Source organism: Aotus nancymaae, unplaced genomic scaffold, assembly GCF_030222135.1.
Source record: "Aotus nancymaae isolate 86718 unplaced genomic scaffold, 86718_ANA_hifiasm-v0.15.2.pri h1tg000067l, whole genome shotgun sequence".
In the NCBI taxonomy this organism is placed as follows: Eukaryota; Metazoa; Chordata; class Mammalia; order Primates; family Aotidae; genus Aotus; species Aotus nancymaae.
In genome coordinates this window covers 6,082,437-6,108,676 of record NW_026988482.1, presented here as the reverse complement: position 1 = coordinate 6,108,676, position 26,240 = coordinate 6,082,437, and the positions used below count along the sequence as shown (strand labels likewise).

The 26,240-nt window shown below is 52.4% G+C and overlaps 1 protein-coding gene across 1 annotated transcript in view; it reads right to left on the bottom strand.

The window, feature by feature from the left end:
- VPS8 (VPS8 subunit of CORVET complex) overlaps nucleotides 1–26,240 on the bottom strand; it is a 353,273-nt gene that overhangs the window by 279,134 nt on the left and 47,899 nt on the right. The gene's annotated exons all lie outside the window — the stretch shown is intronic.

The window sequence follows — 26,240 nt, the reverse complement described above, 5'->3', positions numbered from 1 at the left end:
TTGAGACCACAAAGAGCCCACCACTTTGCATTTTGCGGACCTTGTTAGCCCCATCTGTCTCATATTTACAATTAAGCATCAGAAACGTCCTGCTGAGCCTGGCAGTTGAAGTGAAGGGCGCACCTCACATCATGGGCTTTTGCAGTTTGCGTTTGCCAAGCCCTTTACAGACAGTGATGCAATAAAGAAATCGGAAACTACATACACGCGGGCGTGTGTGTGTGTGTGTGTGTGTGTGTGTGTGTGTGTGTGTGTGTACACGCCCTGCTGTATACAGAAAGCTGGCAACTCCGTTAACCTACCCTCAGCTCAGCTGAGTTCATCAGAATCGCTGGGGACTGAGACTCTGCCGCCCACACTTCCTGCCTTTTGTCCTCTCTTCTGCTTCTTCCCATTTTTCCGGCTCCTTTTTCTTTCTGCGATCTCTGTCTCTCCCACAGCTCCATTCCCACCCCCGGCTGTTGGCCTGCGCCCACACCTTCCACCTCAGCTTGGCTTTCTCCAGGGACGATGTTCTCGATTCTGTGGCCATCGCCACGGGGCTAGCCGCCACCTCTTCTCCCTGCGCTTCCCTTTCCCTGTGTGTCAGTGCTGTCTGAGTTCACTCCTCCTCCACCTGAGTTTCTGAGCATCTTCCCACCTCGGTCCCTAATCTGTGACCGTCCGCAAAAGCCTTCTACACGCAGGGGCTGGTGCCCATCTTGGGAGGGTCTGCCTGAGGAAGGGAAGACAGAAGTCCAGCCACGATTCAGGGGTGCTGGCTGCCGTGGACCGGCGCCATCAAAAGCTTGCCCACGAGTGGAGGCGTTTGGCTACAAAAGCCCCCTTCATGTAATACATTTTACAGACACGCCAGAGGGCTATGAGCACCTCTACCCAGACACCCAGCTCCACAGGAGAGAGAAACTCAGTCAGCTCCAAATAGCAGATTTCATTCCTTCAGATTAACCACAAATTGGGTTTGCATCCCACATGCAAATGAGCTTTCTGTAACCTCTCTGCACAACAGACCTTCATGCACAAAGACCGAAGGGGTAACCTCAGGAAAAGTGTGTTTCATCTTCCTCCTGTGCCTAATTCCTGAGCTCCTTTCTCTCTAATTATGTTTACTCTAATGTAAGAATATGGTAAGTGTCAGAATGTCATGAGATGAATCTATGATCTAATTTATATTTTCAGGGGAAAAAAATGGGACGTGAAACACCTATTCAAGTCAGGTGTTCTAAGAATGATTAAATGAGAGGAACAAGAGAGGGACTAAGTGTAAGATGCAGCTCAAGAGGCCTGCTGCCGCGGAGCCAACCTGCTTATTACGCCGTACGACGTGAATAATTTATCACATTTTACCCTGCATTAAGTACCGCTGAGGATTAATCTGCAGTTTATTTGCAGACCATATTAATCCCTGCCTGCCTCATTCTGCCATCTCCTAGGGGAGGTTTGTGGAAAATCTCTGCTGCTCTTGTGCCACATAAGCAAGGACTGGGCAGCAGAAACTAACCAGCCTGACTAGTTCCCTCCTGGGAATGCATCTGGGGACATCACGTCCCCATGCTGTCTGCTTCTGGGGCATTTTTCTCCTCGTAACCTTCCAGTCCTCCCCTCCCTCCCTCCATCCCTCCCTCCTTCCCTCCCTTCCTTCCTTCCTTCCTTCCCCCCACCGTTTTTTGATGGAGTCTTGTTCTGTCCCCCAGGCTGGAGTGCAGTGGCATGATCTCAGCTCACTGCAACCTCTGCCTCCCAGGTTCAAGTGATTCTCCTGCCTCAACCTCCCAAGTAGCTGGGACTACAGGCTCCTGACATCACACCAGGCTAATTTTTGTATTTTAGTAGAGACGGGGTTTCACCATGTTGGCTAGGCTGGTCTCGAGCTCCTCACCTCAGATTATCTGCCTGCCTTGGCCTCCCAGAGTGCTGGGATTACAGGAGGGAACCACCACACCTGGCTTATTGTTTTATTTCTATACCATACACCACTAGGCTGGCTAGGTCCTCACGTCTCATTCGGGACTCACAGCCAAAGCCTTCTAACTGACCTTCCTGACCGGTCCTCCCCCATCCTCCAGTTTATTCTATATATGGCTAATGTTCCTAAAATCCTATTGTCACCCAAATGTTCCTTGGTGTGGAAGCCTCCACTGGCGGGTCCTGCTCGGGGACACAGCTCTGCTTCCTCCACCCAGCACTTGCGCCTCCTTTGATCTGGCACCTCTGCCTCTACATCCTCACCTGCTACTCACGCCCTCCCTTTCAGCGGACCAACCCCAGGTCTCCCTGAACAGCCAGGCTCGCTCCCACTGCCTCAGGCTTTGTCTCTGCCCTCCCCTCAAAGGAAGTCTGCCTCCGCCCTCCCTGTGCCCAGCCCAGCTGAGATCCCCACTGCCCTGCGAACTCATGACCACACAGGGCTTTCCCTTCTTCCAGACAGTTCCTGACCACTCCTAACCATTGCGGAGCACCACTGGAGCCGGGACTCTAAGAGGTCTGCCTGGGGGAAACTGAGGAACTGCAATCTGGTTAGAATCAGGGCCAGGGACGTGTCTCAAAGCTGTGGTAGGAATTCAACTGATTCACTTTTTATTTATTTTTTTCGAGATGGAGTCTCACTCTGTCCCCCAGGCTGGATTGCAGTGGTGCCATCTTGGCTCACTGCAACCTCTGCCTCCTGGGTTCAAGCGATTCTTGTGCCTCTGCCTCCTGAGTAGCTGGGACCACAGGCACGTTCCACCATACCTGACTAATTTTTGTTTATTTTTAGTAGAGATGGGGTTTCACTGTTTTGGCCAGGCTGGTCTAGAACTCCTGACTTCAGATGATCCACCTGCCTTGGCCTCTCAAAGTGGTGTGATTACAGGCGTGAGCCACTGCGCCTGGTCTTCAACTGATTCTTTACAGCAGTTTTTCTAAAGGGGCTTGTACTCATATTTTCTATAACATTAAGGAGACATCCCCTGCCCATGTCAATTTTTAGGTTTTTTTGCAGCGGGGGAGTAGGGGCTGCGAAGGTGATTCATGAAGATGAGGGCATCAAATGTACCTCTCCAAGCCACTCCTTGGCACTGCCACTGCCCTTGTACTATTAAAGGAAGTGTAAGAGGCGTGCTGAAACAAGTCCTTTGCATGCACAAGCATGATATACAGGATACAAAGTGCAACTCCCAGGTGTCAGAATTATTTGCAGAGAGACTGGGCATGGTGGCTCACGTCTGTAATCCCAGCACTTTGGGAGGCCAAGGCGGGCAGATTGCTTGAGGTCAGGAGTTCGAGACCAGCCGGCCAACATGGTGAAACCCCGTCTCTACTAACAATACAAAAATTAGCCAGGCATGGTGATGCACGCTGTACTCCCCAGCTACTCGGAAGGCTGAGGCAGGAGAATCACTTGAACTCAGGAGGTGGAGGTTGCCGTGAACTGAGATTGCGCCATTGCACTCCAGCCTGGGTGACAGCAAGACTCCATCTCAAAAAGAAAAAAAGAATTATTTGCAGAGTTATATGAGTCCAAGTTTCTGGCTCATTTATTTGCCTCACATTCTGCCATCTTATTTGGTATTCCAGACATCTTAGAAGGTCTCTGCCTGCCTCTCCCGGTGCACCAGCCCTCTGGGATCAGCAGGCAAATCCATTAGGAATGCGCGGCCCTCTGCCCCTTCCACATCTCCAAGTGATCCTGCACCAGGGCGTCTAGGAACTCATCCTCTGTGTTCCCCTCCTCACCTTGAGGTGAGGTCACCTGGCTTTAAAGGGCCACCCTCCCTTCTACTTCCTTTACTCCCACTGAGACTATCTCAGACCTTATCTTATACTTGAGATCCTCAAAATCATCTTTTCTTTGTCCATTCTTTGTGACTCTTGCGTTAAATCTCTAAGGACCAGGTAGCAGTGAAGGAAGGAAGGAATGCCGTCCCTCGCATTTCCGCACCTGCATGAAAATATCCGCACTGCCCAGGTAGTGATCTTTCATGCACATTGTCTCCCGTCAGCCCTGAGGTTCGGAGGGGTGACGTGACCTGCCCCAGGTTAAGCGGCTGTAAGTGGATCACCCTTTTCAAGGGACTTTTGGGCACTTCGGAGCACCCCACGTTTCTGACTGAGCCAGGCTCAGGGTTGATGTTTACACGCTCTCACAGTAAATGACCTTCACCAGTACTGACCTACACACCTACCCGAAGGACAGAACACGGACAGGTTTGTGAGCCCAAACAGGATGGGTGGTAGCTTTCTGCATTCCTCTCCGTGGTGAGTAACTCAGCCTTCATCCTTGGAATGCATCGGAGAACTGCGTTCCAGTCCTCCCTCGCCTGATGGCCTCACTGACTTCCCAGACACACAGGTTACTTCCCCCTTTGCTTCCTGCCTGGACCCATTTCCAGCTGCAGCCCCAGCCCGCAGGCCTAGCAGGCACCTGGCAAACAGCTGCAGTGACCCAGGTGGTCAGCCCGGCCCAGCCCGCAAGGCCCAACCCCTGGAACCAAAGACAAACATTCCCAGGACCTCTCATGGGGTGACCAGGGAGGCAGGCACAGGGGGCTGCTTGCGCTGGGGCCAACGGCAGGACTGCAGGCAGCAGACAGACCCAGGGACACTCCAACTCCAGAGTGGGAATTCAGTCTGCACTTGAACAAGACCTCCTGGCCCCACCGCTCAGCCCCTTAATTCAGCATCCGAACAATCAGCATCGTGCATAGACTAAGAAGAATTATTCAACATCAAGGAAGCAAATGTGGAGGAAATCTAGAAATCTTAATGAATTTTCTGCACTGGAAGAAGGGATTAAAACCTAAGTGAGGTAGAAGACTGAGAAGAGGGGGAAAAAACCCAAGTGTGGCAAAAGAAACTATAATTAAAACAGCAAATTGCAATTCGAGGTGGGGGTTGTAGGAGGAGGATAAATGAACGGAAAGACCAAGGGACATCCAGTGAAGCGTCTGACAGAAATGATTCCCAGGGATGTTCTGGGAGAAAAATCCATCTGGAAACAGAGAAAAGGAAATGAAACAAGAATTTGCTGCATTATTTAAAGCTTTCGGGGGAGGGGGATGCTCAGGAGAAAGGAGGTTGAGAGAGATGAGAACGGAATTGCTCTACCAAAAGGGATTAAAGGAATCATAAGGGCTTTTTAAAATGACTCAAGCAAAAAAAAAAGGGGGGGCGATGCAAATAATTGTAAGCTGTGAAATTAATGGTGGCCAAGATTCCAAGTTCATTCTTTAAATCTGGTTAACAGGAAAAATGAAGGAGAGACATTTGTATGCTTGGGGAGTAATGGAGTCCTGGAAAATGCAGTTCCAGAGAGCACTGGCAAGACCGAATGCATGGCAGAGAACACGTGTCCTGGGGGAGGGCAGAGCTGGCGGGGAAATGATCCCCCACGGCAGGGCAATCCGCTTACGTCAAATACCTGCATTTCCTCTCTTTGATGTCTGGCTTCCCAAATGTTTGACTCTTTCACGGAAGGCTCCACATGATACCCAGAAATTAGCAAAGTCAAAAGATGCTCTTTTTTAAAAAAAAAAAAAAGAAAAGAAAAGAAAACACACATGGCATCAGAGGCCAGGGTTTGAATCTTAGCACTGTTACTTACTAGGTTTGTGACCGTGGGCTTGTTACTTTACCCGTCTAAATCCCATGGCTTTAGGGCTGTGGTGAGGATTCAGCGGGATTCAGTACGAGCCTCCCACACTATGGGGCCCAGGGTGGGCTGTCAGTGAAGGGTCATCAAATGGAAAGCCTCCGCCTCTTGCCAATTTCTTTGGTCCAAAGGACCTGTGCCTTGAATCCTTCCCTTGAAACACACCCTTCCCTAAGATCCCCATGTTGTAGCTCACTGGAAAACATACAGGCCTTGAACCCTGAGGGGTAAAAGTCACCTGTGCCCCAGCAGTCTTTGTTTCTTTTTGAGACAGGGTCTCACTCTGTTGCCCAGGCTGGAGTGCTGTGGTGCAATCTCAGCTCCCTGCAGACTTGACCTCCTAGGCTCAAGCAATCCTCCCATCTCAGTCCCCCACCCACCCACCCCAAGTGCCTGAGACTACAGGCAGGCACCACCATGCCCAGTTCATTTTTTGTATTTTTGGTGTAGAGACGGAGTTTCACCATGTTGCCCAGGCCAGTCTTGAACTCCTGGGCTCAAGTGATCTGCCTGCCTTGGACTCTCGAAGTGCTGGGATTGCAGGCGTGAAGCCACCGCGCCTGGCCCAGCTGTCTTAACAGCCTCACCTAAACTTCCCACGCACGGCAGCCCACCAGTCCACACACCACAGCCACTCACATCCAAGCCCACCTCGGTGCTTTGTCCCATCTGGGCTTCTGGCCCCCAAGTTCCTTCCCCTGAGCCTTTTTCCAGTCCCTTCCCAGAGGCAGCCCAGCCCCACCCTTTGGAGCTGTCTGTACCTCCCGCGGGAGTGCAGCAGGTGGGTATATGGCGCTGGTTCTAGGAAGCAAGGACGCTAAGGCTGCCTGTCAAGGGAGGCTGTGGGGAGAAGAGAAGGAAAAAACGTCTGGAAACTAAGCTGCGTTTCTAAGCAGAGAGTGGAAGGGCTGGGGCCTCAGGAGAGCAGGGGGATTGTTGAGATGTGCTGGGGACGAAATCAGCAAGGCCCTGTGACAGTGATGAACCAACTCCGCGGCACAGAGATGACGGGGAGCCTAAATGGACCCACACCCCCTTCTGCTGGGAACACCAGGCCTGCCTCTCCAGGGCTGACGGTGGCAGATGACTTTCCAGAGCGCTGCCCGGGCTGCACTCTACTGCCACTGGCCACTTGAAGGCTGCCTGTTTTTAAATAGCTGCACCAGATTTTTCATTCTTTAACAGGGAGTCCATTAGGATCTTCAGCTCGTGTTGGGGAATGGAGCGGTGTGGAAGATGAGACTTTTCCTCGAGCTGCACCCCGGCCTTGCTCTGGCCCTGAGGATCCTGTCTGGCTCCAGCCTTTCTGCTATGCTCACCCTACACTCCTGCACGCTGCTCTATCACGTGCCTGGTGGTAGTAAAGGGGGAATTACATGTCTGCCTTTCAGGCCCACCATTTTCAGATGTGTGATGAGACTGTGACAGAGCCACAGAACCCAGGACTTCCCATGCCTCACTGTGCTGCTTCCAGAGCTGAACTGTGCTCCGCTGTCTGGGAGATGGGAGACAGCTGCTTATGCACCCAAACCCCCGACTCACCAACACGCCTGCGGGCGGACGCAGGTGACCTCCATCTGCGACCCTCGCCTGGTGCACCCACCTCCCCGTGGGAATCTGATTCGGTTGGAAGTAGTTTGGGAACTGTAGTCATCAAATACCAGACAGTGACTTGCAGCCAATCACTTACCTTCTCCAAGCCTCAGTATCCTCCTCGTAAAATGGGGACGATTGTACACACTTCATGGCATGGGATAAACTGGGAAATGCAAATACAATCTTTTGGTAAAATGAAAACTCCTCGACAAATGAATGTAATTATTGATTGCTTACGCATAATCCCAGGAAGCATGTGAACCCACACCCCTCGAGAAATCTTCCTTAGGCTCCTTACACAGAAGCTGGAATAACACCCCCTCCCACTTCCCGGCTCTTTTTCTTTTTTGGCTTCCATTGTATTCTAAGCTCAAGCCTATAATAGCACTAATCAGCCTGGACTGTAGCTGTGGCTTTACATATCAGTCTTCTACAGTGGACCTGCCTCTTCTTGGGGGTAGGGGATGTCCATTCATTCAACAAGAGTAAATACTTCTTCCCCGGCTCACAGCAGGGGCTCAGTACTACTAGATAAATGGATTGAGGCACTGGGGAGCTGGGGTGAGATGTCAGATAGGGCCACCAGGGGGCAATCAAGTCCTTCCTAAGCACGTCCACTTGAGTCATTGCAGAGGCCTTGCTCAGAGGAAGAGAGGGCTCTGCAAAATTTCTCTCTGGTGGTGAAGGCCAGGGCCTGGGCGCTGGGCCTCAAGTTCTCTTTGTATCTAGCACCAGCTCTGTGCAAAGACAGGACCACCTACCATGGTGTCCTGAGTCCCACGTCCGCCTGGAGCCTGATTGCCCAAGATGACCCAGGAGGAGAGACCCCGGTAGTGTCTGGGAAGTCCTGGCAAGCTCTGCCGATGGCTCCCAGGGCCACTGTCCACGTTCTGTGCACATATGCATGCGAGTCCATGAGTGGGCCCATGACTCCTCTGTGGAGATATGGCCATTTGCCTCCCTTGTAAGCAGCAGGGTGAAAAGTAGCTACGTGCCAGAAAACTCCGGGCCCTGAGCTGCAGGACCAGTCCCTCACCGACCCGCTGTGTGCCCTGGGCAAGGAGCTTCCCCTCTCTGGGCCTGTTTCCTCATCTGTGAAATGAGGGCAGTGGGTTACCTGGCTAAGGGCCTTTCGAGTGGTGCTGACATTTCTTCTTTGTGTCTCTGAGGTATGGACTGACTCAAGTTCAAAGGCTTTGGCTGGGTCATCTTAGGGGTTCTCAGACTGGATTGGGACCTGAATCCTTAGGAAGACCGGATGCTACCTCTGTCTTCCTTCCTGGGAAAAACCCTGCCTCACCTGGGTGGCTCCCTGCCAGATGCTGCCCTGCGTTCAGAGAGGAAGGCTCTCAAAGAGCCATGGAGACAGTCACTTGCCTGTCTGTCTGTGGATGCTTCCCAGGTGGGGCCACCTCACCAGGTCTCTCCTTGCCCTGTGCTTCCCCAAGTCCCTTCCCTTCGTTCTCAAGCCACCAAGGGTTTCCTCTGGCAGCCTGTGTTGCTTTCAGCTGGAAGGTCAGTACCTGTGCCAAACCCACTGGTCTAACACACTGCAGGCAAGCTCAGCCTGGAGCCTCAGTCTCCTGGGGCCTCTTGGGACCCCCACCCCAGCCTCTCCTTTCACTTCCAGACGGGACAGACCAGACAGATGAGAATCCACCCGAGCGCAAGCTGCTGTTGAAATAAAGAGATGTTTCTTTATAATTTTCCCCTTGAAATAAACCCAGACTTAAGAACAACAGAAACACGCAAAATGTGTTTTTAGTGGAACCCAGATGGAGGGCTGAAAGCCCAGCGGGCTGTCTCCTTCCCACCCCCAGGCGCGTCCCGCCCAACCTCTGGGCTGGGGCTCTCAGGCCTGGCGAAGCCTACCTCCAGCCATCCTGGCATTCCTTCCAGGTAGGCAGAGAGCTCTGCCACCATCACCCTCCAGACACAAGGCTGAGCCTGGCATCTAATGAGATCTGTGGTTTCAGAGATTTGGGGGACGGGAGTGGGGACCGGGACCAACTCGGTGCAAACACCTGGATCTGCCAAAATACAACAAAGAGAGAATGAATGAAGACATCTGAAAAAAATACTCTAAGGAATTCCGCTCACCCACAAGGCCCACTGCTTCTCGTTAAATCGTTGCAGTTCTCCATATTAACATATGCAAATCCAGCTGTGTGTGTGTGTGTGTGTGTGTGTGTGTGTGTGTTGGGGGAGTCCTAAGATACAAAGGCAAGTCCTCACAACCCCTTTCTCGCTCCCCCAAATTTGGTCAAAGGAGTTCCCTGTGGGATGAAGAACTCTCACAGAGTCCATTTCCATGCTTGAGAGTTGTGGCCATAGGATGCTCCTTTCCTGCGGATGAACTCATGAAAGCGGCTTCAGGGAAAAATGAGGGAAACTGATCTGCAGAGGCTGCATCTTCTAAGTGGTACTGGTCATTTGTCAACAAACATTCCTGGATGCCCACCATGTGCTAGGGGCTGACCTGGCGCTAGATACACGAGAGGTAGCCAGGACATCAGGACTAGCATCAGATTGCTCATGGTCCAGTAGAGAGGAAGGAGAAGGAGAAGAAAATCCAAGATTATAATTCAACAGCTGATAGACGATGGCGACTCTGGTCATGGATGCGTTCATGGCCTCTGGAACCTCCAGGTGAAGATCCTTGGATGTAGAGGGCCTGATGCTCAAGAGTAAAGTTTAGGCAAGAAATGTAGATTTGGGAGTCATCAGCCACCTGGAGAGACGAGTCATAGTGTGGGGAGGGGGTGTCCCATTAAAGGAACTGGAGGAAAAAGAGAAACCATAAAAGGGACAGATGAGCCAAGGTCAGAAAGGCGGAGGGAATGAGGGGAGGACAGCATCAAGGAAGAAAGGAGACACAAGAAGAAAGAAGGACTCAGCAGGGTCCAGCGCCACCAGAAAGGGTGAAAACAGGTTTCCCAGGAGCTTCAGCGGGACATCACCCCTGCCCTTCGCCAGGGTGGGTTCAGTGGTGCCCTGGGGAAAGATGCCAGGCGAGGAGGTCAGAGGAGATAGTGAGGGGTGAGGAGGCAGCGTGCAGAGCCAGAGGCGGGAGTAGGTGCCATAGAAGAGATGGGAGGACCTACACGTGCCCGCCTCACAAGGACACAGCACAGAGCCTGGGGCAGAGCAAGCCTTCATCGCAGCGGAGAGGAGTCACCCGCTCCATCTTCTGCCCCTTCCAGAATAGTCAAAGGCTATCTTGGGTGAGGAAATGGCTAGAGAATGGCGTCCTTCTAGTCACTCAGTAAACGTTTATTGAACAGCTACTCGGTGCCAGTCTCAACAGCAGGTGCTGAGGATATAGCAGACAGTAAGAGGCACGGCCCCGCCTTCCTCTGTGGGAAGACTTCCACCCCACCCCACTTCTGAATGGCTAACAACGGCCACTGATGCTCATGGCACAGCTCCCACTGGGGCGTGGCCCAGGCAGGGGCGGGAACGCATGTGCGGCTCATGTGTGTCCTCTGGAGATTCCCTTGGTCCCCAGTTCTTGGCCCGGTTTCTCAGAAGAGTGCATTCCTACTATGAATTTAAGGGATATAATTTAAGCAGCAACCCTTTGATGGTGGGGGTGGGAATGCTGCATTTTCAGAGGTAACTCTTAAAGAACAAAAAGCTTTCCTGGCGGAGTGGCTCTGGAATGATAGCAGAACGTCAACAGCTTAAGAGAATTGAGGGGACTTTTTTTTTTTTTTGGAGAAGTGCAGAAGTGGCCAGGTATGGCGGCTCACACCTGTCATCTCAGCACTTCGGGAGGCCAAGATGGGAGAATTGCTTGAAGCCAGGAATTTGAGAGTCAACATAGCAAGACCCTGTCTCTACAAAAATAAAAAAAGAAAAAAAAATAGCCAGACTTGGTGGCACATGCTTATAGTCCCAGCCCCTTGGGAGTCTGAGACAGGAGGATCAGTTTGAACCCAGGAGTTTAAAACTACAGAGAGCTGTGATCAGAAAGCTGGGGACTTACAGGGTCCCTTGGGCTCCCCAAATCATTCAGAGCCTGTTTTTCTATTTTGCTTCCTCTTTTTATTTTTATTTTTGAGACAGTCTCACTCTGTCACCCAGGCTGGAGTGCAATGGCACAATCTTGCCTTGCCTAACAGCAACCTCTGCCTCCTGGGTTCAAGTGATTCTCCTGCTTCAGCCTCCCAAGTAGCTGGGATTACAGGCGTGCACGCCCAGCTAATTTTTGGATTTTTAGTAGAGGTAGGGTTTCACCATGTTGGCCGGGCTGGTCTCGAACTCCTGACCTCAAGTGATCCGCCCATCTTGGCCTCCCAAAGTGCTGGGATTACAGGTGTGAGCCACTGTGCCCGGCCTTGACTTCCTCTCAGTTGAGTTCGTTCCCATCTGCAAATCTTCCTCCTGGTGGCCCCCACTCTTTTCCCTTTCCTGTTCCGTGTCTACCATTCGTGGGGGAGAGAGTCGCGCACAGGCTGGAGAGGCGCCATGAGGACGGAGGCCGTGTCTGCTTCCCCGGCTCCTGGCTCCCTGCCTGGCACACAGTGGGCCTTCAAGATGGATTCGTTGGCTGAAGGAGTCAAGAAGCCAGGCCAGTGTTCCATTTTCCCTCTCCCTTCACGGCCTGCGTGGGGAGGGCCTGGCTGCTGCCGTGGCCGAGGGCGCCCGACGGTGACCTGGCAAAGTGCCCCTGCCAAGGCCCTGCGCAGCAGGAAGCCGGCCCTATCCTGTCGCTGCCTCACCTCTGGCTTTCGGCCGTGACACTGGACCCAGCGAAGCCCTGCGACCTCCCCGGGGGCCCTCCCACAGGAGCCCTGTTCCCTGTGCCTGGATAGCAGGGCCAGGAGGGAAGGCAGTGCCCAGAGGGAGACAGAGTGTTAAAATTCCAGCGGCAATGCCATGGGCGGGAGCTCACGATTCCTAACTGACCGTAAACTCTTTCTCCTGACAGGTCTTGGAATCCATCACTCCAGCCTCTCCCGGAGCAGCTGACACATCACAGCAATGCTTCTCCAGAAGTCAGGGTCTGCTGACTCCGGCAGGGATGGAGGGGAAGGCAGGCGAGCCAGAGCAGCTGAAATGGCCCCTGTCTCCCCTGACTTCAGGCCCAGGGCAGGCGGCCGGGGAGGCCCGTGGAAGGGGCTGTCAAGTGTAGCGGATTCCCAGCCACAGCCCCAGAAGGTGGTTTGCTAACTGTCTGCCTCTGGGTGGAATTCTATTAACCTAGTGGGGGAAACTCGTTTTCTCCCCACTGAAAGCTCTGAGTGGCATGTCACATATGTCTTTTATTAATAAAAAAAAGAGAGAGAGAGAGAAAATGGAGTCATTATTACTGCATAATTGCAGTTTATTTGGTAGGCCAGACCTTTCAAAGCCCGGGTGCCGGGGGTGGGGTGAGGGGTGACAATAAAAGGGACCTTGATATGAACCGCTTGGGAACCACCCGTGTAGGAGGCAGTTCAGGAGTGACTCTCAAAAGGTGCAGTGCCTTGCAAGACTCAGAGCTGGCGTGGGCAGGGACACCCCTCTCAGAGCTACCAGACTGCACCGCAGCCCTGGCGCCAGCCAGCTCCAGGAATCAGGTGACCTTAAGCAGGGCCCTGCCCTCCTGGAGTCTCTGTTTCTTTCTTTTTCTCTTTCCCTCCCTCCCTTCCTCTTTTCTTTCTTTTCCTTCCTTCCTTCCTTCTCTTTCTTTCTTTCTTCTTAAGGTATATCGACAACACTGCCTTATAGTTATGCTTCTTTTTTCTTTCTTTCTTTTCTTTACATTTTTTTTTTTTTTTTGAGACAGAGTCTCACTCTGTCGCCCAGGCTAGAGTGCAATGGTGTGATCTCGGCTCACCACAACCTCTGCCTCCCAGGTTCAAGCCATTTTCTGGCCTCAGCCTCCCAAAGTGCTGGGATTACAGGCGTGAGCCACCGCTCCCTGCTAGGAAGTTTGCTTTTTAAGATGCTAACCTATATCAGCTCTAGGACTTGGAAGAGAACTTTAAAGAAGCGATCTCATGCTCCTAGGAGTCAGCAGAGTGGCGGCAAACATCAGAGGGAAAATCCCCTCTTTGTACCCAGACAAAGGTGGTGTTCTGGAGGCCAAGTTCAGGCCACATTGTCAGCCACCCCTCCCAGCTGCAGTTCCTCCTTCCAGTATTCTTTTGAGTCAAAACTTGGGAGCATTTCCGTGTTTCTTTTCATGAAAAGGACATTTCACTTATAATGCCTGTGAGAAAATAGAATCAAGATTAAACATAGAGAACCTCTTCTTCAACATGAGGGAGAAGTTCCTAGAAAATGGGCTGGGACCCATGGTTGGGACCTTCAGGACTCGTTCTGTGGATGACAGATCCTATTACTGGTCCGTCTGCCAGCAATGCCAGGGGCGGTCACCCCAGCCGGAGACTCACACAAGATGGTGTCTGTTTCCTGGCTCAGCTAGGGAGAAATGTACATCCCTCACCTCTGGGCCTCTAATGAATTCTGATTCAAGCTGAACAGGCCTAGGAATCGATAGTTTTAATCATTTCAAAAACTGGCCCCACTCTGGGTAAAATTACAATGCGCAAGAAGCTCAATGGAGCTTAAAGGCCACAACCTCATTATCATTTCATTAGACTCACATTTCAGCAAGATGGAAAGAAACATTCTCACACACCGTCCCCTCCCACGGCTCCCCTGTCCTCCCCAGCCCTGTGTAGTCCTGCTGGAGGACAGCAATGGTTCACAGCAGCCGTCAGCCACCAAAGCCACTGGCCCCCTCCCAGCACGCGCCGCCCCGGAGGAAGCTTAGTGCAGTCGCTGGAGACCTCGGTCCAAATCAGCGCCTGCGCCTCCCAAATCAAGTCTGCAGTCCTGGGAAGTTTAGGAAAAACAATCCTGCTGTCAGTTTGGCTTCTCACAGCTGGAGGGGTCAAGTCATCAACACAATATAAACCCAGGCCAGCAGAACCTTGTCCCACCCGGGGCCCCAGACGCCCTCTGGGAAGCAAAGGGTTTGAAAATGTCTTAAGCTTTTCCAGTTTGTTTATTTTCCAATGTTTAATGATATTGTCCATGCGGAGAACAGAACCCCAGCTCCTGCTAACAATTAAAGAGGTTTTCTAATTTAGGAGAGAATGTGATTTAAAAAAAAAAGAGAGAGAGAAAATTTGCACAGGAAGTAAAGCAAATAATTCACATTGAGAACATCCATGCAGAAGAGTCTTGAGTTGAGAAGCCCCTGGCTGCCTGGTAAACACATGCAGTGAAAGCTGTTCAGGGCGGCTGACTCATCCGGGAGGTAGCGTCGGAGTGGGCAGCGTCGGAGGGGGCTGGCAAGTGTCTGCTGGACCTTACTGCACCGTGGCTGCCACCAGACAGTTTCATGACTGTGACTTGTAATTGTGACCCCAGAGCTCACCATCCATAGGTTCAGATGGGCTCTCGTCCATGAAATGACCAGAATTCACTGCGCTTCTTTCCGTCTGCCGTGGGCTCACTCTGACTTGGGGGACCCCCAGGAGTGCCCCGTATGTGCTCATGAACAGGACTGTCAGCGACAGTGCACGCTGCGTCTTCCCCAGAGGTCCCCCTCCCCGCGCGGCTCCACTCTGATGTTGTGCTGCCCGCAGTCACGCCAGGGGCATCTTGTTGCTGGCCCGCCCTGTGGGAATGCTGCCACCATGCCCAGGGCGTAGCCTTTTGAAGCCCCTAAAACTGCGGTGCCTGAGGCTCCAGGACAGGGCTGTTGGCCTCATGCCCTCAGTGCACGTCAGCCTCGCTGTGTCCTGGGGTGTCCTCTCCCCTCTGTCACACACTGTCACCTGCACACCCCACAGGACTGACCTCCGAGAATCTCGCAGGGTAGTGAGTGGGTGGGAGCGAGTGGGTGGGAGTGGGTGGTTTCTCTCCACTTCCCTTTCCTTCCATCCACTGCCAATAGACATCTGTGCCCCACACTTTTCCAACCCAGCAGACTAAGAAACGCCTGGGACAAAAATCAGGATCCCTACTTCGTGTCCTCAGACCAGTGGTTCTCAACCTTGGCCGCATATTAGAATCACCCAGGGAACTTTACAAAACTCCACTTCCTAGGCCATACCTCAAACCATGAAATCAGAATCTTTGGGCATCAGTAGTTTTTAAGTCTCCCTGGGCAATTCCAACGTGCCGCCAAGGTTGAGAACCACTGCCTTAGCGGAAAGAAAGGAAGGAGGGAGGGAAGGAAGGAAGCAGGGATGGTGGGAGGGAGGGCAAGGCCACCACTGGAAGCCCTTTCCCTGTGATGGAAGGAAGCGGACGTGAGCCAGACCTGGTGCCACACCCCGGGACACACACCGAGAGAACCCAGTGATTCTTCTGCCAAACCTACTGGTGACTCGCGGTGCTGTTGTCAGTATCTTTTCAGCTGAGTCAACCCATCGAGAGAGCCGAAGAAGACAAGCGCAGGGCGACTCGCCGCTGATAACTTTCCACTTCACACCTGGTGGCATCCGAGATGCCTGAAGCGAGGCTGCCTTGTGAGTGGCGATGGCGGAGACAGATAGAACCCTACACTTGACAGGATGTCGGGAGAGCGTCCAATCCAGCCCTGTGTAGATTTCTGAACTACCCAGGACTGCTGGCCATCTGCTCCAAGAACAAGTGTGACCAGGGGCCGGCCCCTGTGAGCTAGGAACACAAAGAGAGCGTTCATTCATTCATTTGTTCACTCACCCCCATTCGCTGAATCACAGCTGAGCATGTCAGCGCTGTGAGTAAGGGCCCTCGGGTATCACATGCAGCACGGTGGTTCTCAAGCTTTGTTTTTAGTTGAAGAATGCTGGGTTTAGGTGAAACCATATGGAGACATAAACAAATACGAGAGCGCTGCTGCAGCTAAAGCCGGGCAGGAGGCCCTGCGCGCGGCCCACTCGCCTCCCTTCTCTAAGGGCTTCGCCAGTTTCTCCTGTTTCACGGAGAAGCAGAGATTGGAAACCTCTCGTTTTACACACAAGGACACTGAGGCACGAAGCAGAGTGGTGGTGTCTTCCCCACAGTCGTACAGATTGCACGTAACAGACTGTGCTGGCTAGGTATGGGAGAACACGGACCTCACAGCACAGACCAGTACCTCCGTCGCGAAGCCTGAACCAAATGCCCCGTTAAATCAGGAGACCTGCCACTCTCAGCTTTGTTTTCCAAAGAAATCCCTTCCCAGGGTTCTTCCTCAGCATGCGGCACTCAGGTCCCAGCAGGTGTCGTGTTCAGCGGGCATGTGCTGGTGCACCACACTGCCAGCATCCAATCTGGTGTCCTGGGGTTTAAATATCCTAAAGCTCACACTTGGATCCCACTACCAATGTTTCCAAAGTGTAAGGAAGAGCCAGGCACGGTGGCTCAGGCCTGTGATCCCAGCACTTTGGGAGGCCAAGGCAGGCAGATCACTCGAGGTCAGGAGTTCAAGACCAGCCTGGCTAATGTGGTGAAACCCCATCGCTACTAAAAATACAAAAATTAGCCAGGCATGGTGGTGGGCACCCGTAATCCCAGCTACTCAGGAGACCGAGGCAGGAGAATCGCTTGAACCCAGGAGGTGGAGGTTGCAGTGAGCCGAGATCACATCACTGCACTCCAGCCTGGGTGACAGAGTGAGACTCCCTCTCAAAAACATAAAAATAAAATAAAAAATAAAAACAAAGTATGACTAAGAACCAGACAGTGACAGAAAATATCAGTAACAAAAGGATCCACGCCTACCTTTCTCATTGCTATGATTTGATACCAGATCTACCTGAAATCTTTCAGAAAGAGGGAAGACCGTTCTTTCCCTGGGAGCTGTCTGGGTGCAGTCTTCCGTTTATACACACCTGATAGTGTACACTGGGCACAGCGTGGCCAAGCTGGCTTCTTTTTTTTTTTTTTGAGACAGAGTCTTGCTCTGTCGTCCAGGCTGGAGTGCAATAGCACCATCTTGGCTCACTGCAACCTCCGCCTCCTGGGTTCAAGAGATTGTCCTGCCTCAGCCTCCCAAGCAGCTGGGATTACAGATACATGTCACCATGCCCAGCTAATTTTTGTATTTTTAGTAGAGACAGGGTTTCACCATGTTGGCCAGGCTGGTCTCAAACTCCTGACCTCCTGATCCACCCACCTCGGCCTCCCTAAGTGCTGGGATTACAGGTGTGAGCCACTGTGTCCAGCCTTCTTTTTTTTGAGATGGAGTTTTGCTCTTGTCACCCAGGCTGGAATGAAGTGGCACAATCTCAGCTCGCTGCAACCTCTGCCTCCCAGGTTCACACAATGCTCCTGCCTCAGCCTTCTGAGTAGCTGGGATTACAGGCACCAGCCACCATGCCCAACTAATTTTTGTATTTTTAGTAGAGATGGAGTTTCACCATGTTGGCCAGGCTGGTCTTGAACTCCTGACCTCAGGTGATCCACCCGCCTTGGCCTCCCAGATTGCTAGTATTACAAGTGTGAGCCACTGCGCCCAGCCTATGCTGACTTCTGAGATGGACTGAAGGGCACACAGGGCCTTGGTACACAGCCTGAGGGCTTCGAAGCCAGGCAAGTCGAGTTCCATCCCTGACCCTTCCACTTGCTGACAGTGCTACGTGTGGCGGGGGCAGGCGTTTCTCTGACCCGCAGTGGGTGTGTAGTGGATGCTGCCCCAGCCAGGAGCTGCCCTTGGCTGAAGGGAGCCATCTTGCCTGGGTTTCTCCCTCTCATGGGGCACAAGGACCTCATTGCCTCAATGGGGGTACATCTTAGAAGGCCCGCCCAAGCTTCGGCACACCAGTCTCACTGCCATTCAGCCTCCCTTCCGCCCCCAGCCTGCCTTCATGACTCCCTGACGGCGCTGCTCTGGGAGTGTTCCCCAGCTACTCTGCGCGCCCAGAGCCTGTGTTTTGAGAACCTGACCCGAAGCAGAACTCATCCGCAAAACAGGGGCAATAATTCCTACCTCTCGGCTACGGCGAGGGTTAAGCAGGCACGCTGCTCACATGAAATTTCCTCTCCACCGCGGCGCCTGGGCTATGGTAAATGAGCCATACATACTTGTTCACTTCCTCCCTCTCTCCATTCTTTCCTCCCCCCAAGTGTGTTTATAGATTTTATTGTGAGTGTTCTCTTTCCTCTGAGAGAGACATCTGGCTCTCTGCTCATTGGCAGAGCTGAAGTGATTGACACACTCTAAACCTAGTAAGTGTCTCATCCTTTTCTGATGTGCAAGTGTTTATGTAGCTGTGATCACCCTCATGCCAACACACACACGCACGCACACGCACACGCGCACATGCACACGAGTAGTATTGTAGAATCCTGCAATCTTTGTAGTTTCGCAGACATCCCAAGCTTCACACCATTGCCACAGCACAGAGAACTCCGTGTGGGAAGACCTGTATACCAGGTGCTGTGAGACATCCCAGGAGGGAGAGTTCATTTTCTGATGATGGAATCAAGGAGGGCTTCAAGAGACAGGTGACATTTGTCATAGGCTTTGAAGGCTGGATAGAAATCCAGCAGGCAGAGGGGGTAGGAGTGGTTTTCCAGGCCAAGGGAACTGTGGAGTTGGGAAGACACAAAGCTCATCCACGCGCGTCCTCCGGTCTAGGTGAAGACAGAGTCTCAAGAGGAGGAGGAGAGGGAGGAGCCAAGGGTGGGTAGTTTGGGACCTGACTGGGTGGGGCCTTGAGTGCCAAGCTGAGGCCGGAAGTAATGGGATTCTACTGACAATTTCTGAGAGGTGGAGAGAGAGCTTTCAGAAGGTCAGTCGTGGAGAGGATCGAATGAGAAAGATGCTGAGGTCAGGCTGAGCAAGGTGGCTCACGCCTGTAATCCCAGAACTTTGGGAGGCCGAGGAGGGTGGATCACCTGAGGTCAGGAGTTCAACACCAGCCTGACCAACATGGTGAAGCCCCATCTCTACTAAAAATACAAAAATTAGCTGGGTGTGGTGGCATGCACCTGTAGTCCCAGCTAGTCGGGAGGCTGAGGCAGGAGACTCGGTTGTACCCAGGAGTTGGAGGTCACAGTGAGCCGAGATCACACCACTGCACTCCACCCTGGGAGACAGAGTGAGACTCCGTCAAAAAAGAAGGAAAGAAGGAAGGAAGGAAGGAAGGAAGGAAGGAAGGAAGGAGAAAGAAAGAAAGAAAGATACTGCAGTCAGAAAAGCGGTGAGGAGGCCATGGTAACAAACAGGGCTAGCAAGGCCCATCCCCCACACCTGGCGGGGGCACTGAGGGACCAGGAGAACAGGAGGAGTCCCAGGAGGGGAGTGTGTGCACTCACCCTTTTCCACATCACCACTACCACGAAAACCTTCAGGGGGAGCTACACGAATACCCCCCGCTCCTCATCTGAGAATGGGTGCCATGAGAACACCATCCCCAGAAATTGTCTGGGGAAGTGAAAGAGGAAACTGAACTCAAAATAAGGGTACCTGACTCAGTGTTTCTCAGTGACCCTGTGCAGGAAAATCCTCTGAGCCTGCTGCCAGCCACCTCCTCTGTCCACACCTTACTTCACAGGAATTCAGACACCAAGAGGGAGTCCCACACACGAAACACCTGCAGACGTCAGGAAGCAGACCCAGCCCTACCTCCCTACTCCCTCGCCGCGAGGCCTCGGGCACATCACTGACAGGTTTCTGGGCCTCGGTTTTCTCATCTATAAAATGATAATAATAACCATCACTACCCATTTGTGGGACTTTTATGAGATCAAATCGCCTAATAAACTTGAAAATGCTTAAAGCTCTTTGGAAGAAACGCAAGGTGTAATTGTTGAGGCTGCTGGGTAATTGGGCATTACTATTGCCACTACCACCGTAAACTTACGTATCTCTTTTCTCTGGAGAGGTCAAAAGCTGTTCATGGGGCTCTTCTTTCATGAATAATTTCCAAACATCTCCTCTTGTTTAGAGGTGGGCCCTAAACCAGAAGGTTCCACCTGTCTGAGTGAAATGGATCTTGACTCAGATCCTAGAAAAGCCAGGAGGGCATGGCTGAGAGCACCGTGGAGACGCAGAAGAAGGAGCTGACTCAACACGGCTCAGCTGGGAAGGTGCGGTGTCCCGGGGAGGGAAAGGCGGGTGACTCAAGGTGCGACTTTCTGGGCACAGAGAAACTGGGATTTCTCATCCAATTCATTCCAACCTTTGGCTGTACCAACCCATATCCCACTCACTCCTCCCCATACGAGGCTACCTTCTGGTCCCACTGCCTTGAAATCTAACAGTGTAGCCAACATGACTCACCAGCCATGCGGCTTGCAAACATCACTAAGCTCGTCTCATTTTCCTCATCTGTAAAACGGTTTAATCATCTGTGTGCTGCTGGCCTTACAGGGCTGGTGTGGGGAGCAGGAGCCCAGGGCCTGAGGATATACGAATGCTTGGTGACTATAAGGCGTGGTGCCAAGGTAAAGGGGTGTTTGAGGAAATGTTTTGTTGTTGTTGTTGTTACTTTTTTTTAATATATACTTTACGCTCTGGGATACACGTGCAGAACGTACAGGCTTGTTGCATAGGTTTACACGTGCCACGGTAGTTTGCTGCACCCATCACCCCGTCATCTACTTTAGGTATTTCTTCTAATATTATGCCTCCCCAATCTCCCCACCCCCTGCTATCCCTCCTCTTGCACCCCACCCCCCTACAGGCCCCGGCGTGTGATGTTCCCCTCCCTGTGTCCATGTGTTCTCATTGTTCAACACCCACTTATGAGTGAGAACATGCGGTGTTTGGTTTTCTGTTCCTGTGTCAGTTTGCTGAGAATGATGGTTTCCAGCTTTATCCATGTCCCTGCAAAGGACATGAACTCATCCTTTTTATGGCCACATACTATTCCACGGTGTGTATGTGCCACATTTTCTTTATCCAGTCATTTGGGTTGGTTCCAAGTCTTTGCTATTGTAATGGATTAAAGATTTAAACATAAGACCTAACACCATAAAAACCCTAGAAGAAAATCTAGGCAATACCATTCAGGACATAGGCACAGACAAGGACTTCATGACTAAAACACCAAAAGCAATGGCAACAAAAGCCAAATAGACAAATGGGACCTAATTAAATTTAAGAGCTTCTGCACAGCAAGAGAAACTGTTATTAAAGTGAACCAGCAACCAACAGAATGGGAAAAAATTTTTGCAATCTACCCATCTGTCAAAGGGCTAATATCCAGAATCTACAAAGAACTGAAACAAATTTACAAGAAAAAAAACAAACAACCCCATCAAAAAGTGGGCAAAGGAGATGAGAGAATGTTTGAAGATGATTTTTGGCCTGGGGGTGGTGGGGGTGGTGACTGGAGGCTGCTGTCGGGTGGTCGAGGGGAAGATACCTGGAGAATCCCAGGAAGCCTGACCCAAAGTTCCAAAGCAGGGTAGAAATCTCCTGAACGTGGATTTAGAGTGTCTCTTAGTGGTCTGATACGAAGTTTCTCCTTCCCCCAAAAAGCAAATCCTAAGAGCAGGACAATGTGTGGGAGTCGTGACCTCCTGCAGCCCACAGCCCGGCTGTCGCACTCTTTCTGAACGCCTCTGGACTCCCCAGACAGAGGCACGGAGCTGGTCTGGGACAGTCCTCCCAACAAGACTCTGATCGCATCCCCCGAACCCAGGCCCACTGGGCTGACCGAGGCTGACCTCTCGCTGCTGAAGGCCATCCTTAGCCACACTTTCCTTCCTCGGTGTAGTGGCCACGGACTCTGGAACTAGACTGTCTGGGTTCAAACCCCAGGTTTACCACTAGCCAGCCATGTGTGCCCTTGAGCAGGTTCTGAACCTTTCTGGACCTTCACTTCCCCACGTGTATTTGTGGAGAACGGTAGGGCCAATCTCGGAGCCTGGTTTTAAGAGTTCGATGTATTAGCGAAGCGCTCAGCACGGCGCTTGCCGCCCACTAAGCACTATTTCTGCACTGGCTCCTTTCGCCAAGGTTGGGCTTCGGGCCTGTGTGAGAGGCCTCTGTGGCCACTCTCTGCACTATCGCCTTCCTCCACAGCTGCCTTGGCCCCTGTCACGTTGCTGCTTCCTGGTCACACAGAAGCTCCCGGACGCTCGTGGAACCGGGGAGCCAGGATGCATCCTTCTCGGAAACCCTGGGTCCTCTCCACTTGCCTGGGCTTGAGATCTTCCACTACAAAGTCCTGTCCTGCTCATCATTCAAAACTCTGCTCAATGGCCCTGTCCTTCATGAAACATGGAGCAGTGGAAGAAGCACAAGCTCTGGTTCAGACAGACCTGGGTTTGAACCCCAGCCTAACCTGTACCACCAGCTGGGTGACCTTGGGCAATTACTTAACCTCTCTTAGTCTCAATTTCCTTACATGTCACATGAGGTAAGTATCACTTCCTCACGGATGAAGATGAGGATGATGCCTGGGGCAGTAATGACACATAGTAGGTGCTCAACAAATGTTTCTCTTCCCTCCTTTCAACCTTGCTCTGATAGCAGTTTCTTCTCTGTCCTCCAGCCCTTAACAGTATTTTACAGCCTCAGTAAGAGGCTGAAACACACACACTGTGTGTATGTTCTTAGATATTTATCATGTGTTGGCTCTTCTTTGATTCGTTCAACATTTATTAGGCATTTGCTATTTGTCTGATGCTCTGCTAGGCCCTGGGGATGACTAAGACTGAATCCTTTCCCCGAGGAGCTCACAGAAAATTAAGAGGATCATCCTGAGGTCAGGAGTTTGAGACCAGCCTGGCCAACGTCGCCAAATCTTGTCTCTACCAAAAAATACAAAAATTAGCTGGGCATAATGCCAGGTGTTTATAGCCCAGCTACTCGGAAGGTTGAGGCAGGGCAAACTGCTTGAACCCGGGAGGTAGAGGTTGCCATGAGCTGAGATCGTGCCACTGCACTTCAGCCTGGGTGACAGAGCGAGATTCTGTCTCAAAAAAAAAAAAAAAACACAGAAAAGGAAAACAAGAAAAGAAAAGAAAATTGAGAGGACCAAATATATGTGTTATGTGTAGACAATCTCAGGGACTATGGTAAGCGTTCTAGTGGGGGCATGTCTGCAAGGCACTTTCTATCACAGCACAGGGCGAGACTAACAACGCTCCTTTCAGCAGTCAAAGGCTTTCAGCTCAACTCAGGGAGTGTGGACTGGGCCCTTCTTCAGGATGAAGAAGACAGTGCTTCCACCCTCAAGGAGTGCAGGATCCAGTAGGGAAGTCAGACAAAAGGATGTAAGGGTTACGCCCTGTGGACAGCGCCCCTGTGCCCAGGGGTTGTCATGCAAGAGGGAGCCAGCTATGTGTGAGGGGTAAGGTCAACTTTCTGGAGGAGGTGGCATCTAAGACTTGGAGGACAAGTAGGAATTAGGTAACAAAGGAGGGACAGAAGTCCTGCCACGTGGCAGGAGATAGCCTGGGAGGAGCAAGGCTGGGCATGGGGCTCAGGGGACTAGAGGTGGTTCTGTAAGGTTGGATGCAGACACAGGAAGCTCAGAGCCTCTAAAAAGATCCTCTTTTCTTCTCTTTCTGCCCCCAACACCTGGTCACATCTCTCAGCTCCAGCTCCAGAAGACTCCTTTTCCAGAGGCTTCCACCTCACTGATGCAAAAACCTATCCTAGCTTGGGGGCCATGCAGCCCAGGCTGTTACTGAGGGACAGAGATGCTGCGGGGGGTGGAAAAAGGGATGAGGAGCTGGGAGTGGGCAAGAAAGAGGAGAAGTCCCCGCCCCTCCATGCAGGGACGATGACCAGCGTCCAGAGTGATCCTTGTGTTGGGTCACTGCATACTCGTGGTGACAGCTGCTGGTTGTCAGCAGGGACCCTGCTTCCCTGGCTGAGGCCTCCCCACCCCAGCGCCTGCTCGCCCGCTCCATGCTAAGCCTCCACATGCCTCTCCTCCTGCCACATCAGTTTCCACTAATTAGGTCAAGGTGAAGGTCCCATCTCTGGAGTCTGACCTTGCAGCCAGCAGGCCACGAGAGTTCTAGCACACCCCACATTTGCCGGGGGACGTGTGTGCAGTTACCACACTCACATGCACACACCCCCTCCCACACGCAAGCTCACACAGACACTCACACCACATACCCACGCATCTGCTTAAAGACACACTTGCACGCATGCCAGCAGGGCCCAGCTCGCCTCTGCTCCATAAGCTCCCTTAGGGGAGAAGCAGCCCTTCGGAAGGTTCTGGGCCTCCAGCCCAGGGATGTCCAGCCCCATGCCAGAGAACCCTCCTAGCTCTTGCTGAGAGGGCACCAAAGGGTTAAGAGAGAATGTTTCCAGGGAGTTTGCCTCTTAATCAACATAGTTAATTCTTTTCCTTTTACAAATATAAATTCTTGGCAGTCAGTAACCAAGAAAGAAAGGGGGAAGAAAAAAAAACTTAACCCAACATTAGTCAAATCTCTGCCTCTTCCTATTTTTTTTCAAGTTAAGACCCAGAGGAATTCAAAGCAATGAGAGAAATCCCAGCCCAGATGGAATGTTTTTGCTAATATACGTCTGCAAGTTATTTAAATGTATGTTTAAGTGTGTGTGTGAGAGAGAGAGAGAGAATATGAGAGCAAGCATGGCTGAGTGGTGTGTGCCTCTGTGTGTGTGTGTGCATGCACACGTGTGTGGCTAGAGCACACAGCAGAGCGGAGAAGCCACCAGAATCCCCGCCTGAGCCCCAGCTACCCTCTGACCCTGGCTCTCCGGTCTGGACCTGGAGCAGTACAAGGCCATTGCCCAGAAGGCTGTCCTTGTCCTTCAGCCTGGGGTCTCCTGGGACAATAGCCCCTGTCCCTGCCCCTCAGCCCCACGGTGGCCTCAGTGACACGTTCTGCTAAGGAAAACCCACCCACCACACATATTTCTCGCCCTCGCTTCCAGCTTAGTCAGGAGGTTTGGGGCTGGAGTTTCCAGGCCTGGAGGAGGGTCCTTGAGAGACCAAGCCCCCTGCACAGAGCTGCTCCCCACACCCCCCGTCCAGGAGTGGACCCGCCTGGACTTGAAATCTGGGCTTAGACTGTGATCCTGGCCTCTTGCTGTCTCCTCTCAGACCTCTCTCAAGATCTTCAGTCCCTGTGGTATTCCTCCTCACCCCGACAGAATCCACCCCCCTACCCACTGATGTCAGGGTCAACCCTTACCCATGGACCCCACCTCAGCAGGGCTCTTCACCCCCTGCCTCCAGAAGTACCCCCAGTTGGGTTCAGGGTGCAGGGGCCTTGCAGACAACCCCTGAGCTCCCCACCTGCCCCTAGCTCCCTCTCATCTGCTCCCTCCTGAGTTGACTTTAATTCTTTTAATCTTTCCTCTGAAATCGCTCCTCTGGCCTCCCCATGAGCTGTGTGGGTTCCAACTTCCTGATTTCCATGGGGAGATTAAACAGCTTTCTCCATCCAAGGCAGTTTGGATGTCTGGGCCACCCCCTGGACTGGCTAGACCTCGCTCTGCCGAGGGGGCAGCTCTCACTCTTTTGAGCCGCAGCCCACCCTGAGTCCCAGGCCTTCCACATGGAACTTCCCATGCCCCATCCCTGCCCTGCCCCTCCAGAGATTCCAGCCTTCCAATCACTTCCCTTTCACAGGGGCCTCTCAGCATCTCCAGCCAGGCCCAGAGCCTGGAGCGCACAACTTCCTCCAGCAGCGGCTCTTGGGAAACAGGGCAGGCGGGGAACAGGGCCTAGGACCCGCGGAGAGGATCTCCTGCCTGGTTGCCCTCCCCTGCTCCAGCTTCTCCCCAGGCTCCTCTGCTCCTTCCACCACGCACGCCCTCTGAGGCCCTTTTCCGAGTCTGTGGGCATCCACCGCCTGCACGGGCTGCCGAGGGGACAGGACTCCCCAGCTCTCCGTGTCATCTGCTCTGCTTGTCTGCGGCTGCCAGCTCAGGACCTGGGGCTCGGCTGAGGCTGGCAGGAGACAGAGCAAAGTGAAGTCAGGTTCAGGGACTCTGTGGAAAAGGGGTTTGCGGAGGGGCACAGAGAGGGTGTCCAAGGGAAACTAGAAATGAGGGTTTATTTATTTATTTATTTAGAGACGGAGTTTCACCCTTCTCGCTCAGGCTGGAGTGCAGTAGTGCTGTCTTGCCTCACTGTAAACTCCACCTCCTGCG